Source organism: Magnolia sinica, chromosome 1 (assembly GCF_029962835.1).
Source record: "Magnolia sinica isolate HGM2019 chromosome 1, MsV1, whole genome shotgun sequence".
In the NCBI taxonomy this organism is placed as follows: Eukaryota; Viridiplantae; Streptophyta; class Magnoliopsida; order Magnoliales; family Magnoliaceae; genus Magnolia; species Magnolia sinica.
The window spans coordinates 8,427,263-8,448,302 of record NC_080573.1 but is presented as its reverse complement, the minus strand read 5'-3'; the positions used below and the strand labels follow the sequence as shown (position 1 = coordinate 8,448,302).

At 41.3% G+C, this 21,040-nt stretch overlaps 2 protein-coding genes and 1 non-coding gene across 6 annotated transcripts in view; all 3 read right to left on the bottom strand.

The window, feature by feature from the left end:
* Nucleotides 1-21,040, bottom strand: part of LOC131238747 (transcription factor GTE6-like) — a 55,014-nt gene that overhangs the window by 13,301 nt on the left and 20,673 nt on the right. For 3 of the 4 annotated variants that reach the window (XM_058236358.1, XM_058236374.1, XM_058236371.1), the window contains exon 1: nucleotides 1,456-1,575. The exons of the other annotated variant lie outside the window; for it this stretch is intronic. The gene's annotated coding sequence lies outside the window, so the exon portion shown is untranslated. Of the gene's footprint in view, nucleotides 1-1,455; nucleotides 1,576-21,040 lie in introns of those variants that run through there. 4 annotated transcript variants of the gene reach the window in all.
* The window catches only part of LOC131238716 (transcription factor GTE1-like), an 81,590-nt gene that overhangs the window by 39,916 nt on the left and 20,634 nt on the right, over nucleotides 1-21,040 (bottom strand). The gene's annotated exons all lie outside the window — the stretch shown is intronic.
* On the bottom strand, nucleotides 14,056-14,162 carry LOC131222079 (small nucleolar RNA R71). Its single transcript, XR_009159791.1, has one exon. It is a non-coding gene; the product is annotated as a small nucleolar RNA R71 (small nucleolar RNA).

Genomic DNA, 21,040 nt, shown 5'->3' with positions numbered 1-21,040 from the left:
ATCACAATTATATTAGGGGCCGTTTGGATGCCTGTAACTTCTGTAAGCCTGTTTGGATGCCTGTAAGTTCTTTTAAGTTGTGAGTGACTTACAGGTGAAAATTACTTACAGGTAACCTGTTTGGATGTAAGTTGTAAGTCACTTACAGGTAAGTTACTTTTTCTGTTTGGATAACCTGTAAGTTACTTACAGGTAGAAAGCTGTATATTCACATCGAGCATATCTTAGATTGGGGAATTGTTCTAAAATGTTATAATCATATAAAAAAACATGGGATCAAATATGTTATTTTGTTAAGCCTATCAAGATGAATATTTGAGATAATTATTAAGCTAAAACAATCATCAAGTGGGCTATAAAAGTGGGCCCACGAATTCAAAAAATCTATAATATGGAGTAATAACTCAATTTAAGCATTGAGAATAAACTTAAAAACATTAATAGAAAATCTAGTAATTAAATTACTTGCATTCCAACTGTGCGATCTGATGTAATTTCCAAGGGCCAGCGCATCATCAATCCCACTCTATCATCAAAGTTTTTCTCATTCTCTAATGAGGAGTTTGATGCTCAGGATCTAAGAGATTCACAAACACTGATGTAGATCGTTAAATTACTTGCATTCTAACTGTGCAATCTAAGAGATTCACCAACACTGCGAGTACATCACAGGATCACCAACCACAGGCCACAGTGAGACCAACCAGATAAACGATCTACAGGATCACCAACCACAGGCCACAGTCCCTGACGGTTTCATGGGATGCTGCATCACATGGTCCATTCGGATTAGAGGCCCATGACACGTGTGAAAAAATACGCAGGTGCGTATAAGTGACTGTTTGGATGCCAGTGTGCCTTATAGAGTAACGTCAAACCACTCCCGTTTTCAAAGGAGAAAAAAAGGGTAGATGAAACCCTACCGTTTTAGGAGGAGAAGAGACGGAAGGCAGTAACTGCAGCGAGAGATTGCAGAGACGGAGAGAGATTTGGTGGGTTGGTGCGTTTCTCCCTCTTCCCCTCTTTTTAAAAATCTGACCGTTGAGCCTGTAAGTGACTTACAGGGAAGTGACTTCCCACCCCCATCCCCCTGCAGTTTTTTGGTAGATTTGCCTGTAAGTGACTAACAGGTTGTAAGTTACTTACAGGTGATTTTTCTCCCCCAAACACCACCTGTAAGTGACTTCCCTGTAAGTAACTTCCCACTTACCCAACTTACAGGCATCCAAACAGGCCCAAATGTAAGAAAGTTACAGGTGACTTTCTTACAGTTTGTGTTTGGGGGAGAAATGTTACGGGTAACAAAGTCTCAACCTGTAACTTTCTATCAGGTAAGATTGCAATAAATGTAACAGAGGAATTAAGAGTTTTTCAAGTCATAGGTTACTTTGTTACAGGAAATTTCGAATTTTGGAGATGGAGGTGGAAACGCAGCTGCATTGAAAGTGCACCTACCTGCTCTGACCCGACGTCTCCTTCTCCCTCTCTCAGCGTCTCCTTCCCTCTCTCTCAGCGTCTCCTTTCCCCTCTCTCAGCGTCTCCTTTCCCCTCTCTCTCTCTCTCTCTCTCTCTCAGAATCTCCTACCCTCTCTCTGCTCTGGCAAGGTAAGCCCTGACCCTTCTTTGTTTTTCTTTTTTCTTTTCTGTTTTTTGTCCTTTTTTTTTTTCCTCTCCTTCGTTTTTTTTCCTTTTGCTTTAGTGGGGAACGGGCGCCATTTAGCCAGGGGCGGTTTCGGATCCCTAACTGCGGGGCCCACAGTGATGTACTTTCCTTACATCCACACCGTCCATCCGTATTGAAAGCTCATTTTAAGGTATGATACAAAAAATGAAGCTGATAAAAATATTAAGTGGGCCACACCACAAGAAACCATCTTAACTAATTTCCTACCATTAAAAACATCACGGGTCCACTGAAATATTTATTAGCCATTGATAATGAAATCGGATCGCGTGCGCTCGCATCGTACTCAGTAAACTCATTTGGGCCCCCCTGAATGTATACGGTTTTTCCAAGCCGTCCATCCGTTTTTCCAGCTCATTTAATCGATTACTGAGACCAAAATTGAAGCAAATCCAAAGCTCAAGTGGATCATACCATAGGAAACAGTGGATTTCCACGTATTACAAGAAAATAGGCCTTTAGCCACAATTTTTTAGCCTCAGTTGAAAATATGGATGCTAAATGTGTCTTTTAGCCTCAGTTGCTGAGGAATTGAGGCTAAAAGTTCATCTTTCGCCTCAGTTGTATAAGAACCGAGGCGAAAAGTGTACCTTTTAGCCTCAGTTGCATAGGAACCGAGGCGAAAAGTCTACCTTTTAGCCTCAGTCGTATAGGAGCCGAGGCGAAAAATCTACCTTTTAGCCTCAGTTACATAGGAACCGAGGCGAAAAGTCTATTTTTTAGCCTCAGTTGCATAGGAACCGAGGTAAAAAATATATTTTTTAGCCTCAATTGCTTAGGAACCGAGGCGAAAAGTCTACCTTTTAGCCTCAGTTGCATAGGAACCGAGGCGAAAAATCTACCTTGTAGCCTCAGTTGCATAGGAATCGAGGCAAAAAGTCTATTTTTTAGCCTCGGTTGCATAGGAACCGAGGTGAAAAATCTACCTTTTAGCCTCGGTTGCATAGGGATCGAGGCAAAAAGTCTAAAAGTCTATTTTTTAGCCTTAGTTGCATAGGAACCGAGGTGAAAAGTCTACCTTTTAGCCTCAGTTACATAGGAACCGAGGCAAAATGTCTACCTTTGATACTCTGGCAGAATGTGATGGATGATACGCAGGTACTTAGAAATTGTATAAATGGCATGCCTGTAATTTGAATTAATTGGTGTATGGTGATATTTGATGATTTGACTAGATCGGTGGACATTTATTGGATGGTTAAAATGAAAAATATCCAATGGTCCTACTTCAACAATCAAGTGTCCATGAATACAAACGCACCACACATGCTAACATGATACGTGTGAGAGATCTCATATGTTTATAAAATGGCTTGCACTTTTCACGTGTAGCTTCATGAAATCACGAATGCTCACCGACCGTGAAATCCAAGCCAGTGGATTTCTCAATTTGAGTCATGCCAAAAGTCTACTTTTTAGCGTCAATTGCATAAGAACGAGGTAAAAAGTCCACTTTTTAGTCTCAATTGCCTAGGAACCGAGGCCAAAAGTCTACTTTTTAGCCTCGGTTGCATATGAACTAAGGCTAAAAGTCTACATTTAATAATATTGAAAAAAATTGAGAATCTTGAAAGAATTAATAAATTTTAAATTTTTTGACAATTATGAAAAATTTGAGAATTTTGAAAAAAAATTGAGACAATTGTGAAAAATTTGAGAATTTTGAAAAAAAAAAAAAATTTGAGAGTTTTGAAGAGATTTGAATTTTGAAATTTCTACGAACTAAGAATTTTTTAAAAAATTGAGAACTTTTAAAAAATTAAGAATTTTTTTTTTGAAAAATTAAGAATAAAAAAATGATAATTATGAAAAAGTATGATTTTTTTTTAAAAAATTGAGAATTTTTTAAAAATTAAGAATTTTTAAAATTTTTTAAATTTTTGAAAAAAAAAAGAATTTTGAATTTGAGAATCTTGAAAAAAATTGGAAAATTTTAAAAAATTGAGAAATTTCAAATAATTGAAAATTCTGAAAAAAATTAAGAATTTCTAAAACTATTAAGAATTGATTTTTTTTTTTTTTTTGATAATTTTGAAAAAACTGAGAATTTTAAATTTTTTTGATAAATTTCAACAAATTTATAATCTTGAAAAAATTTAGAATTAAAAAAGAAAATTAAGAATCTTGATTTTTTTTCCTTTTTGAGAAAACTGTTTTCTGTGGTGGGGTCCACTAGAGGTTTGGATTTGACTCATTCTTTGGATCATGCTCTAAAATGATCTCTTCAAATGGATGGACGGTGTGGATATAATACGTGCATCACGGTGGGGCCCGCAAAAGTTGGTGACGTCGCTACTCGACCTGTTAGTAGCTAATCTGCAGCTACCCCATCCTATATATCTGAAATCCCCAATTTCATTTCTCAGCTTCGATCGAATTCCACAACTCTCTCTCTCACTTTGTGAAACTCCATCTCTGCTAGCTTTTCTCACTCGACCTCAATTCATCCCCACCGAATCGTCTCTCTTCCTAATATCTTTACCTTCCGTCCGGAACATCTCTCTCGATCGAGGTAAGTATCGTTAAAATCGGTGATCCAACGCTCCGAATCGAGGATATGGAGAAATCGGAGGCCGAATTGCGGATCTGTGTCGAGAAGCTACGGCAGAACGTTGAGGAGCGGGATGAGATGATCCAGTTCATGTCGAGAAGTTGCGGCAGAACGCTGAGGAGCGGGATGAGATGATCCGGTTCATGTCAAGGAAGGCGGATGATGAGGAGGATGTGAAGGAAACAGAGATCCGTGGGCACGGATTGAAGAGCAGGGCCACGTTTGGTAGGAATGTGGAAGAAGGCGGCGATTTAGGGGAGTATTGCATGGATTTTTTGAGGATTGGGAGAATTAGGGTTTCGCAAGGGTTAGATCCGGTCCTTGAGGCTTGTTTCATGGAGAGGATTATGGAATGGAATGCTGCTGAAGTGGACGGGATGACAGTTCTTTACAAGCAAAGGAATGACTTTGGGAGGGATTTCTTGCCATCAGCTTCTATTGCTTGGATGGAACGGTCGAGTGAATGGCAACAGATTTGTGCTTCTTCTTCTTTCTCTTTCTCAGTTTTAAGAGTGTTTATAACACACACACACACACACACACACACACACAGAGAGAGATTCAAACTGAAATTAGAGGAGGGAAATCCTGTTGTAGAAACAATAGAGAAGAAGAAAACAGATTGTGTGGTCAGTTGAAGTAGCTCAAGATTCCAGATTGTGTATTTGTTGTTACTGTTTCTTAGATCATATGGGGCTTGAAGACAATTAGAATATATGTGTAACAGTAGACTTAAGCCTAACTAGGATTTGACTTAGTAGACTCACTATTTTGAGTTATGGTATTTCATCCAATGATGTTATTATGCAAAATCTATAAAACGTGCGTGCCTTTTCCTATTTCACTGTTGTGACACCAATGGATGTACAAGACAAGGCTGTTGTTACTGCTCTCAACAGTAGAGTTTTCAGACTGTCTTAAAGCAAAAGAAGCCTGGGCCTAACACCTGATTAATGTGACGACAGCCTCCGTAGAATCCCATTCTCGGCTCACAGCGCCCATTCGCCAGGTTCCGATCCTGGGATGCTACAAGGAGGATTTTCAACATCAGTTTGATTCGTAATAAGCATAACCAAAGGCATAACCCACAAACACAACCAAAAACTCCATCACATTTCCACTATAATCAAAACTTTACAGGTACAATGAGCATAAGGGAAATACAATGAATATAGACTAAAACTCCAAAAGAAGATCAGCCACGCGTCCAAGCCTCGGCACTGCTGCGATCCAACGTCACCGCACGCAACGGTCGTGCATAAGCTTATAAAGCTTAGAGGGTGGTGAAAGTTTATGCTCAGGGTGATAATGCAGTTATGCAGATCAGAGTAATGCGGAACATGCCGATGAATGCCAAGAATACCATTAGCCGTACGAGGCCATGCGGTGCAAAGAATGATGTCGGCCATACCAAGGCCATGCAATGCGAAATGCAAGTCAAGCATACAAATCCTCATCTAAGTCCACATGTCAATACGGCTCAAATCGGGAATATCACCGGGGTCTAGTACACTCCAAGCCAGATTGCCGCCCCATCGCGCGCAATAAGGTGAGTGGAGAAGACCTCACTATCCGCCTGCCAATATCGGGCTCGGCTCGTCAATAGCGGACCCATTCCTCGAGCTGGTCAGACTCAGCCTAGCATTGCCCCTACTCTCGGGCGGGTAAGGCCGCACCCCCTTCCAACCGACCACGACACGGTGGAAAGCGCAACCATCCGGTAATCGGCACTCGGCGCTCATGCATCCACTCGGTGCAGGCGTTGGAGCAACCTCTGGTACCATAAGGGTTTAGGGACTTTCACCTGAGGATATCTATCGCACCCCATGTAGAACAGATTTCGGTATCCCAATCCCGCCAACCACGATACGTCTGTGGAGGCTACTACCGATGTCGCTAGGGCATACGAACCATATCACACAATGCGAATGCATGAATCACACTATCCGGTCATGCAGCAATCTGCGCGTATCGTGCGCTCATGTAGGGCAACACCCCTTATGACGGGAGTCCCAACAATCGCCCAAAGACATATGCATGATCAGTCATCTCTCATATCAAGCATACATATGATGCATATGATCATGAATCATGGAATTTAAATATGTTATATGGGGTGGATGACGTGCATAACAAAGGTGGGCCTAGACGGCCTACACATAACATGCACGAGCCTAACAATGGGCCCTAGGGAAAGTCATAATGCGGCATTTAACCACACTATACTTGCAATGTGGACATCAAACCACCATTGCTCCCAAGGCATAGCCCTGACGTAAACATCATCACATAAATTATTTTGGGATTACACATTGCAATGGACCTTAGGTACATCCATTGGGCCCTTAAATACATCAAATTAGCCAAGTCACAAGGGCCTTATATTCATTAAGTGGGGCCACACCAATGGGCCTTATGTACATTGCAATGGGCTATAACCCGGGGGCTTCAGAACATATCAAATAGGCCTAATCTTATGGGCCTTATGTGTATCACATGGGCCACACCAATGGGCCCTAAATGCACATCAAATGGGCCTCAACCCATAGGCCCCAACATGTCTTAATGGGCCTTAAACCATGGGCCCTTAATACCTCAAATGGGCCTTGGGCCCATAATACATCAAATGGGCCTCGACCCTTGGGCCTTGCACATACATCAAAGTGGGCCTCAACCATGGGCCATAAGTACTGAGGTGGGCCTCAATCACGGGCCTCAATATTGGTAACAAATATATGCACAAAATATAGTATATAATATATGTATAGTATATAATATATATATATATACACACATCACAGTGGGCCCACACACTCATCACAGTGGGCCCAAGCACTCATCCCAGTGGCTCCACGTCCACCGTCCAGGCGGACGGTGGGAATGAAACACTTACATCAATGTGGGCTCCATGTGGGGCCCACCATAAGGTTTAGATGCCATCCGAACCATTGATAAGGTCACATGGGCCCAGTTGAAGGGTGAGAACAATTCTCACCCTGATCCCAAACTTCTGTGGGCCCAGGAAGGGTTTCAAAGGTAAATGTTCAATCCCACTATTTCACACGGTGTGGGCCACCTGAGTATTGGATCAGGTTGATTTTTGGGGTGGGCCCACGTCAGATAGTGGCCCACCCGATGAACGGGTTTGATGGCACATAAACGTTAGGGTGGGGCCCACGGCCAGGGCCGTGGGTGGCTGCTCGAACGGCGTCCGCCCGGACGCTGGCGTGCGCTGGCGTGCCTGCTGCAACGCTGACAACAGCAGCAATAGCTGCTTTCATTTTTTATTTTTTTTATTTTGAGAAAATCTGCAGATTTTGCAGGTGGGGTCCATATCCAGGGAATACACACCATTAAGGGTTGTTACATGGGTCACCACGAGCAGAACAAGTCCAATATTGGACATATTTCAATGTACAACAACTCAAGGAAGTTTTCAATGTTTAAAACCACCATTTGCTACGGTATGGCCCGCCTGAAATTTTGATTGATCCCATCTTTCAGGTCAACGGCTAAAAAGAGCTTGGGAAGGGAATGGATGGTGTGGATTTAATACATACATCAAGGTGGGGCCTACATGAGGGGACAACCCCCTGGCAAGCTAATATTTATGTTTTTTTTTTTTTTCCAAAACGTCCAGCGTTCCTGGACGCTGGACCATTGAAAATAAATTAGGGGTGGGCCCTGCTTAGGTGGGCCACCTCATGGAAAATGGTGTGGATATTACACACAAAGTGGGCCCCACTTGTAGGTGATTTGGATGGAATACATACCCTATGGTGGGGTCCATTCAAGTGGGCCACACAACCTCATCATCTTACAACAAAATAAAATAAATGAAATAAAATTAAAATAAAAAGGGAGAGAGATAGAGAGTGAGACCGTGTGATGGAGGGACCCCGGCACTATGGGCCCTCCCTTGTACTAAATCATACATTAAGTGGGTCCCATTACAAGTGGGTCCATGGAATTGAAATCCAACGGTGGAGATCCCTTCTCCACTAAAATAAATGGTCTAGATGACCCTAAACATGGAAGGAAATAAACATCATGATGGGGTCCATGGAGAATGGCCCCATCATGGAATGATCATGATGATCCAAGTGGGCCTTCGGCCACATCTTAGGGTCCAAAGTGAGATCCAAACCATTAATCGGTTGGCCTCACTTGGTCCATCTTAAAAAAATGAAAATCTACCCTATTAAGACACCCACCACTTGATCTTCTTGCTCCCTAGGCTTCCTTGGTTCCTTGAGCTCCTCTTTGATGGTGGAAGATGAGAAATGGATGGTTGAGATGAGAGATTAAGGGGTTGGGAATGGTGGGCCACACAAGTAGTTTGGGAGAAATGGGAGAGGGTCTCATACGTAAGGATTTTTTTTTTTTTTGAAAGAAATATGAAGGAATAAAGGAGAGAGGGAGAGATAAGAGAGAGGGAGAGATAGCTTAGGTAGGAAATGATGAGTTGTAAGAGAGGGTGGCTAGCATTAAATGCTTGTAAGAGGGATAGGGGTAGGTAGGGTGGCTATAGCTAGGGTAGGGTGGCTATAGCTAGGGTAGGGTGACTATAGCTAGGGTAGGGTGATGTCATCATTCTCATAATTTCCTAGAGATTAGTGCCACATGGAATAGGTGGGCCCCGCAATACGCGGTCCACGGTCATTATAATGCATAGTCCCCAACTTATGATCTAAGCGTCGGTTTCACGCACAAGACGCGGCGTTGGAATCGCAGCGACGGAGCGGTCGCTATGATACAACTTTCGGATCAAGCCGTCGTCGGTGCGCGGAACCTGGCCTAGGATCGTGTGCAAACACCGGATATGGTACGAAGGTTGACGGAATTTGACCGGAAGGACCGCGGAAGCCAACGGAACAGTAAGGATTAGGACACGGGTCTTACAGATTGTCTTAAAGCAAAAGAAGCCTGGGCCTAACACCTGATTAATGTGATGTAGAGAGAACCCTGAAGCCTGGTCTTAAAGCTTGATTGGTGTGATGTAGAGATAAAAGCCTGATTGGTATGACATAGAGAGAATGGCTTTATAGCCTTATAAAAGTTCATGAAGTCTCCTTAAAAGCAAAGAAGCCCAATCTTAAGGCCTATGCTCTTACTTAGATATATAATTTCCTAAACTCGCTTAACTTGCAATGAAGAAAGCATCTGAATTAGACAAGTAAAGATTTTCTAGCAATCACCATGTCATGGGAATATTGTAATACTGGTCTGTTATTAAAAATTTAGTTGCTTGCATTTTTTTTACCACTTGGCCATAAATTTTTTTTTGCTGTTGTTCATATATGTCTCTCCCTTTTCTTTCTCAATATTATAATTCCAAAAGTCCTTTGGCATTGATGTTTGGGTCACAAGAGAATTTGTCCTCCCATAGGAGATTGAATAGATTCAACCTTCCAATATCAGAAGTTGTATTTTGATTTTTGTTGTCTGACATGCACTAAATCAGATGTATTCAGATTTGAAGTCTCACACTTGATTCCACCAATGTGTCCTCTTTTCATGCAATCTTAGTGTCAATATTTCCCATGTCCTGATCAATTAGATTTAAGTTGCAAATTATTATAAAGAGTTGGTTGGATATCTTTTATTTTTTATAAATGTTGTTAATAGTTGGTTGGTGTGTGTGTGTGTGTGCGTGTATGCGTGCGTGCGTGCGTGTTATCAATGGAGGATACCTTGTAGCTTATGGTATCTACTAGGTCCTATATTTTTTGTATGTGGCTAAATTTTTTATCTCAACTCCTCTACGCAGATTCTGTCCCACTTCCTGTGCTCTCATTGCTGGGCCCAACCTGGATAAAAGAGGGTTGCATTAGGTTGGCAGCCGGTGTTGAACTTATGCCAAAACTATCTGAAGATATTGGGCATACAAGAGAAATGGCCATTCAATTATAGATTTAAGAATAGCCGGCTGACAACCAGTGTGAATATAACTCATACGTTATGGTAGGGCTCATAAAATTCTGATAAATTAATAATAATAATAAATCTAATAAATTAATATATAATTTACATTCCTCAGGTGGGCCCTACCATGATGTTCAAGTGAAATCCACTTGACAACCAGGTGCTGATAGGTTGTCTAATTGATGAGGACTCAATTGAGGAATATGAAAAGGTGGCAAAGGAAAAGAGGAAGGAGAAATTGGAGCAACAGGAAGGAGTGGAGTTAAATTTTCTCAACAAACTTGGTCATGTCCAAAAGATTGAGATTCTGAATGGCATTGCTGACATGAAGAATGAGCTCAGGTCCTTCATGGTATGGGTTCTATGTTTTGAATTTCCTGTTTTTATATATGATTCTGTCTGTAATTCTGAATTCTTATTTTAAAGGGGGTACTATAGGGGAGGGCCACAAATTTCATTTTCTTTCATCTGAAATTTCTTTTTTATCAGTTTGAGGTTTAGAGTGCATTTGGTTGCATCAAATATTGTTGAGGGTCAAATATTGCATATCAGACCCAGTTGTTACCTGGATTTACGAACATGATACTGTTTGACGCCCTATTTTAATCATGTTTGTGTTACAAGGTAGATTTATAAGCGTGGACTGAAAAGGGTACTAAAAGCATGGATTTAATGCTCAGAATCCACCAAGGCAAGGGACGGACTCCATGGGACCAAGATCGATGGAATTACACGCCAGGGATCCGTGAAAATCGAGAAATTGAAGCTCAAGTGGCTCAAAAATCATCCAGAATGCAAGATTATGGGGTTCCCACCATCCGTTCGGCTCAAAACTTCATACATGGCCTGAGAGCCATAAATTAACCGTACATATTAAATTTCAACCATTGGAGATCTCGAGAAATGGGCCAACGGACAGATCAGGCCATTAATCTCCAATTTGGGGCCCACCTAGTTTCTGGATACGCTGCAATTTTGGACTCAACGCCTTAAATAAGGCGAAAAAGTGGATGGACGGCACAGATTTCTCTCAAACATCACAATGAACCCATATGTACATTGCATGTACATAGGGTACATGTGCACGAGAAGTGCACCGGACGGAGAGTCCGGTCAAACAACGGGCTGACCTGAAGTCCGTTTTTAAAAAGGAAACAGCGTCCGACGCTGTTTCGATGGGTGATCGATGTGGGTCTCACTCGCTCCTCAGTTCGATGATCCGCTCCGTTCATTGAATTCAGGAGGTCAAACTGACCGTACCCTGATCGGTTTTCTGATTTTTTTTCAGATGATGCATGTACATGAAGGTTTCGTTGCAGGATGGACGGCGCTAAGAAAACTTTCGCGAGTCACCACGAACCTGGCCCAAAACCGATTATGATCTACCGGTTTTTCACGAAAAACTCGGTGGACGGAATGGATTTCTCAAAAACAACATCAAAGTGGGCCCCATCAATTCGACAGCGATCCCCTCGTGCGCAGGCCCTATTTCCGCATCCGGTCGAGTCCGGGATTTGCGGGGGGTAGTGGGTCACGATCGTTAACATTTTGAGTGATCCAGACCATCCAATGTGTCCACAGGGAGGCCAATACCCTAGCCAAGATTTTAGAATTATCAGGTAGGTCGATATCACGCCGCAAATACACTCCAAACGCAAGACGTTTTGCGCTTTTGCTGCGCATACGAACTCAGTTGCGTAAACAGATTGCGAAAGCTCTCTTGGTGCGGGATGGAGACTTCGACTGAGTTGTACAGGAGGGTCTTTTATAAAAGAGGGGGGAGAAAGCATTGAAGGGGAGTTTTTGGCTTGGTTGGAAGGACGAAAAAGGCTTGGCTGCTGGAACGTGAGAGAGAGAAAGAGGCAGCCGTGGGTTTTCTTCTTTTCCTTTATATTTCTTTTATTTTTTTTTATTTTCTTTGTTAAAGGTTCAGCCCATTCATGTGTGGTTAAACCTCTTAGCTAGGGCTAAGAGGTGAAGCCTGTAGCGAGATGGGAGACTATTTTATGCTTTTAATGTAAATGCATGAACTGAATTTGTTTTTAGTTGATTATGAAAGGAATGTTTTTAGTCTTTAATGGTCTGTTGTGACTGTAATTACAATGGGTCTGCAATGGCTTTGAATATTTCCTTTTTCCCTTTTGATGTTATGACGTCAGGAAGCCCTGTTGTTCACCATCGTCTCCTGGGCATGGTAGGATGATGGTACCCTTCCTAACCTTCATAGCATGTTGATTGGTTGGTGATTAGTTTAATTCTGTTGTTAACTTTGTTTCCTGGGCATGGTTTGGTGATGGAATCCATTCTAATCCATATACCTTTCATCTTGTGAAAACTAGATCAAGTAAGTTCAGCTTAACTTCCATAATTTTTGATGCAGGCATAAGATCTCCCTGATCTCTACAAGTGGATCATCTGAATCCTTAGTTTCCCTTCCCTGAATTGTTTAAAATTTTAGATAATTATTCCACAATTATTCCTTAAATTCTATTTGATTTAGATTACATCTTAGTCTAGTTCTAGTTCTACTTAGTTTCAGATAACGTACAGGTATCAGTCCCTTGGGATTCGACCTCGGTCTTACCGAGTTTATTACTACATCACAACCCTATACTTGAGGAGTGAACAAGTTTTTGGCGCCGTTGCCGGGGATTGACGGCTACGTTTTTCTGAAATTAATTAGTTTTAGAATTAGGTTAAGATTAGGATTTTACTAACTTTAGGTTAAAAGTTTTTATTTTATTTTTAGAAACTAACCTGTTTTCCTGTTTTGTAGGATCCTGAAATAACTTCTAAATTGGTAATCCCTTTCTAATTCCTCTACTTTTTCTATTTTTAGAATTATTATTTGAGTTTTAGAAATTTTCTTATTCTAAGCTTTCTTTTAATTTTAGAAATTTTCTATTTTCTAGTATTTTTCTATTTTTAGGAACTAGTTTATTTTTAGAAACTTTCCTCTTTTGTTTATAGAAACTAGGTTAGTTATTTCCCTCTTTAGAGATTCTTTCTAATTTTAGAAACTAACTCATCTTTCCTTCATTTTTAGAAACTCTCTAATTCTGGTACTTTCCTTTTTAGAAACTAACTTCCTTATTGTGTAGGGTTTTAAGGTAGAAATTTCTAATTCAGTAAGCTTTCTCTCTACTTTCTATTTTTCAGTTCTCTTTTAGTAATTTACTTTCTAGTTTAGGCTTTTCTTCTTTTAGAAACTGACTTGTTTGTTTTCTTTTGCAGGTCTTTAACTTAGGGACTTCAAGTTGGTAATTTCCTTCCAAACTCTCTCTCTCTTTCTAGATTTTCTTTTCGTTCGAATTTGATTGAGGGCTGCGAGTGTTTCATGCCCAAGTGGGCCCGTGACAACACTCGACGTCTCTTGACTGAAGGAGGATTGGTTGAGGGGTTGATTATCCATCGCAGGACTAGACACCACTCGAAATCCCCTTAGTTAATTGAAGTTATGGCTGAAGACCAACCTCCTCTACTTCCACCCAGGGTGGAGGATACCCAAGATGAGAATGAGGTGCATCAGGCACCCCCGCCTCATACTTTATGAGATTATCTACAACCGGCGGGAGTGAGTACGCCCTCATGCATGAATTTCCCTGAAAACACAGGACAAATGGACATCAAACCAGGAGTTATCCAACTCCTTCCCAAATTCCATGGACTTGAATCAGAAAGTACATATTTACATTTGAAAGAGTTCGATGAGATTATAGCTACATTATGTTTTCCTAATGTATCTGAGGATACAATCAAGCTGAAACTCTTTCCTTTTTCCTTAAAAGAGAAAGCTAAGACGTGGTTACATTCACTGCGTCCTAGATCCATTGGCACATTGAACGACATGCAGAGGGAATTCATAAAAAAATTCTTCCCACATCATAAAACGATTACCCTCAGAAAAGCAATCATGAACTTTGCCCAAAAGGAAGATGAAACATTCTTTCAATGTTGGGAAAGGTTTAAAGATTTGGTCAGTTCATGCCCACAATACGGATTTGAAACGTGGTGCATTACAAATTTTTTCTATGATGGACTGACATCTTCCATGCGCCAAATAGTCGAGACAATGTGTAGTGGAGAGTTCATTAATAAAGATGTTGACGAGGTATGGGATTACCTCGATAGTCTTGCTGAAAAAACACAATCATGGGACTATTACCCAAAGTCGAACACCACGTCTAGGCCGACTCAAGTAAAGGAGAAAGGTGGATTATATCTCCTGAAAGAAGAGGATGATCTCAAGTGTAAAGTGACTACGCTCATAAGGAAAGTTGAGGCCATGAAAGGAAAGAAGGATAAGGTTAATGAAATTGTTTGCGGCATCTGTGATTGCAACATTCACACAACTGAAAATTGTCCTACAATACCCACCTTTCGAGGAGTGTTGAATGAACAAGCCAATGCCGTAAACAACTATCAAAGACCTTTTACTGGACCTAACTCCAATACGTAAAATCCTGGTTGGAAAAATCATCCAAACTTTAGTTGGAGGAATGGATAAACGGCTACCCCTCAAGGTTTCTTCAATCAAAATCCAAACCAAGTGAAACCTCAAGAGGAACCGGTTCAAAATTCCATACAAGAGCTGGCTCAGGCAATGCGGGGAATTACAGATTTTATGCAAGAGATAGATTCTCGTATGACAGTTATAGAAAAAGGGATGCTTCCTGCACAACCTCTCCCCAATCCTAAACCGTAGTACGAGATTAATGATCCCAACTCTTCAAATCAGATGGGGCACGCTAAATCCATCACCACTCTTAGGAGTGGAAAGATCATTGATAAAACTCTTCCGGTTAGGCCCGAAAAGCCTTAAGAACCAGAAGAGGACAAAAATGATGGATCTAGTGATGCCGCACAAAAATTAGAACCGGAACTTCTAGAGAAGCCAGTTGCTCCGTTCCCCCAACGGTTGGTTTCACCAAAACCGCTCTCTAACTCTCAGGATATCCTAGAGGTGTTGAAACAAGTGAAAGTCAACATTCCTCTACTTGATGTCGTGAAACATATACCTTCATATGCCACATTCCTGAAAGACTTATGCATGACCAAACGACGGCAGAGTATTCAAAAGAAGATCTTCTTGACCGAGAAAGTGAGTGCCATCCTAAAGCAAGACGTGCCACAGAAATTCAAGGATCCCGGTAGCCTAACCATATCATGTGTAATCGGGGACCATCGAATTGATCATGCACTTCTTGACTTAGGAGCGAGCGTCAATCTGATTCCTTACGCGGTATACAAACAGTTATGTTTGGGTGAATTAAAACCCATCCTAACCACACTACAACTTGCTGATCGCTCTATTCGTGTACCAAGTGGGATAATTGAGGATGTGTTGGTCTAAGTTGATAGATTTTACTACCCTGTAGATTTTATCATCCTGGACACCGAACCCATCAATAACATAAGCACTCAGATCCCCGTCATTCTTGGCTGCCCATTCCTTGCCACTTCAAATGCAATTATCAATTGCAGGAATGGTGTCATGACTACGTCTTTTGGGAATATGACTTGGAGTCAAACATCTTTTTCAATAACGGCAGAAACTTAGAGGAAGATGACGATTTCCACGACATTAACATGATTGACTCTTTAGTGGAAGATACGATACCTCTAACTTTATCCTCTAACTCTCTAGAGACGTGTCCGGCCCACTCCCATGATTTTGATGATGACATGATTAGGGAGACGTGTGCCTTGCTTGATACTGCACCGGTACTTGAAGTTAACCGGTGGAGGCCACAATTTGAAGAATTGCCACAAACCGATGTAATGTCTCTACCGTCTAACCTCAAGCCGCCGAAGCTTGATCTAAAACCTTTGCCCTCTGATTTGAAATATGCCTATTTAGGTCAAGATGAGACATACCCGGTGGTGATCTCTGCCCACCTGGAGAAAGAACAGGAGAGTATGCTCATATCTACTCTCATTGAGCATAAAGGAGCCCTGGGATGGATGATAGCGGACCTCAAGGGAATCGATCCCTCGATTTGTACTCACCACATATATTTTGAGGATAATGCACAAACCGCTCGGCAACCACAACATAGACTAAATCCAAACATGAAGGAAGTGGTTAAGGCCGAGGTTATTAAACTATTGGACGTGGGTATCATATACCCTATATCTGATAGTCAATGGGTGAGTCCAACTCAAGTGGTCCCTAAGAAGTCCGGAATCACCATCGTAGCCAATGCTAATAATGAACTCGTGCCAACTAGAGTCACTACTGGTTGGAGAATGTGCATTGACTACATGAAGTTGAATACTGTCACGAGGAAAGATCACTTTCCTTTACCATTCATTGATCAGATCCTGGAAAGGTTAGCTGGTCATTCCTATTACAGTTTCCTTGACGGGTATTCGGGCTACAACCAGATAGAGATAGCCCCTAAAGACCAGGAAAAGACCACATTTACATGTCCCCACAGCACCTTTGCCTACCGAAGGATGCCATTCGGACTATGTAATGCCCCTGCCACCTTTCAGCGATGTATGCTTAGTATCTTTTCTAATATGGTGGGGCAATATCTAGAGGTCTTCATGGACGATTTCTCTATTTACGGTCCATCTTTCAGCAAGTGCTTGGAAAGTTTTAAATGTGTGCTGAAAAGATGTGAAGAAAAGAACTTGGTACTTAATTGGGAGAAGTGTCATTTCATGGTTCAGAAGGGAATTGTCCTTGGGCATATCATCTCGTCCAAGGGAATCGAGGTAGATAAGGCAAAAATCGATCTTATCTCTAACCTATCTCCACCCAAGAACATCAGAGACGTGCGATCCTTCTTAGGACACACAAGATTTTACAGGCAATTCATAAAGGACTTTAGTCTCCTCTCTCGTCCTTTATGTAATCTTCTTCAAAAGGATGCTCCGTACGAGTGGACTGAGCAATGCCAAGAAACTTTCACCAAGCTTAAGGGCACGTTAACCACTGCACCTATTATGCAGCCACCCGACTGGAGCTTTCCTTTTGAGCTTATGTGCGACGCTTTTGATTATACTCTTGGAGCGGTTCTAGGCCAGAGAAAGGATAAGAGACCCTACGTCATCCATTACGCGAGTAGGACTTTAAATCTGGCTCAAGTGAACTTCTCAACTACGGAAAAAGAACTCTTAGCCGTAGTGTTCGCCTTAGACAAATTTAGGTCCTACCTGATCGGATCCAAGATCATTATTTATACAAATCATGCGGCATTGAAGTATCTTCTTTCTAAGAATGATTCTAAGCCCCGCCTGATACAATGGATCCTTCTACTCCAAGAATTTGATTTAAAAATTAAAGATAAAAAGGGAGTAGAGAACGTAATGACCGATCATCTGTCTCGCCTTAATACCTTTGATTCCCCTGAGACGACCCATATTAACGACATGTTCCCTGATGAACAACTGTTCAGAGTCTCCCATTCACCTTGGTTTTCTGATATTGCTAATTATCTTGCTACAGGTGCCATACCAACATAGTGGACTACGCAAGATAAGAAGAAATTCTTCACCGAGGTGCGCAACTTTTTCTGGGATGATCCTTATTTATTTAAATATCACCTAAACCAAATCCTAAGAAGATGTGTACCAGACGATGAGCATCAGAGCGTCATCTCCTTCTGTCACTCACAGGCCTGTGGTGGTCACTTTTCTGCTAAAAAGACCACAGCCAAGATTCTGCAGTGTGGCTTTTACTGGCCCACTATGTTTAGAGACACTCATGAGTTTTGTAAAACTTGTGAGCATTGTCAGAAATTGGGAGCATTGTCCCGTCGAAATATGATGCCTTTGAATCTCATCCTTATCATTGAAGCATTTGATTGCTGAGGCATCGATTTCATGGGTCCATTCCCCCAATCGTTTGGAAATCTGTATATTTTGCTCGCCGTGGATTGCGTCACTAAATGGGTCGAAGCGATTCCGTGTCGAACTAATGACCATCGCACGGTCATTAAATTCCTAAAAGAAAACATCCTTTCTCGATTCGGAACGCCTCGAGCCATCATTAGTGATGGGGGCTCACACTTTTGTAATAAACCATTTGAGAGCTTAATGAAGAAATACGGTATCTCTCATAGGGTGAGCACCCCGTACCACCCACAGACAAGTGGGCAAGTTGAGATTTCTAATAGGAAAATTAAACACATTTTGGAGAAAACGGTTAACCCTGATCGTAAGGATTGGTCAATCCGATTGACCGATGCCTTATGGGCATACCGTACTGCCTTTAAAACCCCTATTGGAATGTCTCCCTTTAGACTTGTCTATGGGAAAGCTTGTCACTTGCCTGTGGAGCTGGAACATAAAGCATACTGGGTGATCAAAAATCTTAATTTCAATCTGGACAACGCTGGCTCGCTATGCAAACTTCAATTGAATGAACTTGAGGAAATCCGGAATGATACGTATGATAATTCGAGAATTTACAAGGACAAGTGAAAGCATTTCATGACCAACACATTTTGCGAAAATCATTCACGCTTGGTTAAAAGGTCCTTTTGTACAATTCTCGATTGCATCTCTTTCCGGGTAAGCTTCGATCTCGTTGGACCGGCCCTTACATTGTTGTTACTGTTTTTCCTCATGGGGCCGTTGAGATAAGAGATCCCGACAATGGCAAGGAGTTTAAAGTCAATGGACATCGATTGAAACCATTTGTCGAGAAATTTGATTCAGAGGACATGTCCATGACCCTGACTGCTCCTGTTTACCAGGATTGATCTCCTAGTCTGATGGAGGTATAGGTAGGTTTATCGCTTTCATAGGACTAGGGTAGTTGCTTTATTTGTTTGGCTGAAGACGGTAAACTTAGCGCTCCTGGGAGGCAACCCAGCTCTTCATTTCATTTCGTTTTTATCATTAGTTAGTTCAATGTTTGTGGGTAACATTACTGCAAACCCTCACGAGACTACAACTCGTCCACTAGAGGCAACCTAGGGGTTTAAAGGCTTGTTGCATACACTAAATGCAATCGAGAGCACCTACGAAAGTGGTATAGGTAGGATTTTATTTTTGTTATTTTTGTATTGCCTTCTCTCTCGTGCTGACCGATGCCCATGCTGCGATCTCTTGGAAAGTGTCTCTCGATTCATCATCCAGGTACTATATTCCCATCACTTCATATTTACTTTTCGTTGTCCCAAGTGCATTGCATGCTCATATCATTTACATTGAGGACAATGTATATTTTAGGTTGGGGGTGGGAGATTAGGTGACTTATTCAGCAGTTTCTTGGTCTTGAGCAAAAATTGTGAAAATTTTAAAAATTTTCTGACATTTTGAATTCGAAGTGATTTTGACAACCATCTTGGATTTAGAATTACAAGATAAGTGAAGTTGGTAATTTATGACTCTTAGATTCAGTTATCTATTATATTAGATTTCACAGTTAAGTTTGAAGTGTTAATTTATAATTAGAAGTTTTAAACATTGATTGAGTTATGATTTCACATGTCACATCTCGCTTTCACATTAAGATTTCAGTTTGATATTAAAGGGTTAACTTGGTAATCACTAAGCATGTAAGGAACCAGCTTGGAAAATTTGCCCGTCATGATCAATTGAAAAAAAAAAGAGATACCTTTGGAAAAGGTTAGGCGAATAATCCTCACCATAGGTTTACTCCCTATAGGTGCGGATTCGATTATCCTCTCCCTCAATGAAAAAATCAAAAGTGGGAAGAATAAAAAAGAAGAATTGTAAGGCAAATTCTGGTTTAGGTTTTGAGTGTCCTAAATACTGTTTTGATTATCAATGTTATCATAGAAATTATCTATTGGATTTCTTAATGATGATAAGCCGAGATTTCATTATACACTCATGGTACTCATTGTTTAGAATTGTTCTAATTAATGCATAAATACTTTAAAGTTGATTATGAAATTTATTGTGCACTTGATTCCAGGAGGAAGTAATGCCCAACATTCATACATCTTAGAATTTTCGAATCTAGATTGCTTTTTAAAAATCACTTGAGTTCATAGAGATTGTCCTGTAATTCTCAACTTATTTTTCGCATACTTTGCTCGGGACTAGCAAAATGCTGGTTGGGGGTTGTGTTGAGGGTCAAATATTGCATATCAGACCCAGTTGTTACCTGGATTTACGAACATGATACTGTTTAACGCCCTATTTTAATCGTGTTTGTGTTGCAAGGTAGATTTATAAGCGTGGACTGAAAAGGGTACTAAAAGCATGGATTTAATGCTCAGAATCCACCAAGGCAAGGGACGGACTCCATGGGACCAAGATCGATGGAATTACACGCCAGGGATCCGTGAAAATCGAGAAATTGAAGCTCAAGTGGCTCAAAAATCATCCAGAATGCAAGATCATGGGGTTCCCACCATCCGTTCGGCTCGAAACTTCATACATGGCCTGAGAGCCATAAATTAACCGTACATATTAAATTTCAACCATTGGAGATCTCGAGAAATGGGCCAACGGACAGATCAGGCCATTAATCTCCAATTTGGGGCCCACCTAGTTTCTGGATACGCTGCAATTTTGGACTCAACGCCTTAAATAAGGTGAAAAAGTGGATGGACGGCACAGATTTCTCTCGAACATCACGATGAACCCATATGTACATTGCATGTACATAGGGTACATGTGCACGAGAAGTGCACCGGATGGAGAGTCCGGTCAAACAACGGGCTGACCCGAAGTCCGTTTTTAAAAAGGAAACAGCGTCCGATGGTGTTTCAACGGGTGATCGATGTGGGCCCCACTCGCTCCTCAGTTCGATGATCCGCTCCGTTCATTGAATTCAGGAGGTCAAACTGACCGTACCCTGATCGGTTTTCTGATTTTTTTCAGATGATGCATGTACATGAAGGTTTCATTGCAGGATGGACGGCGCTAAGAAAACTTCCGCTAGTCACCAC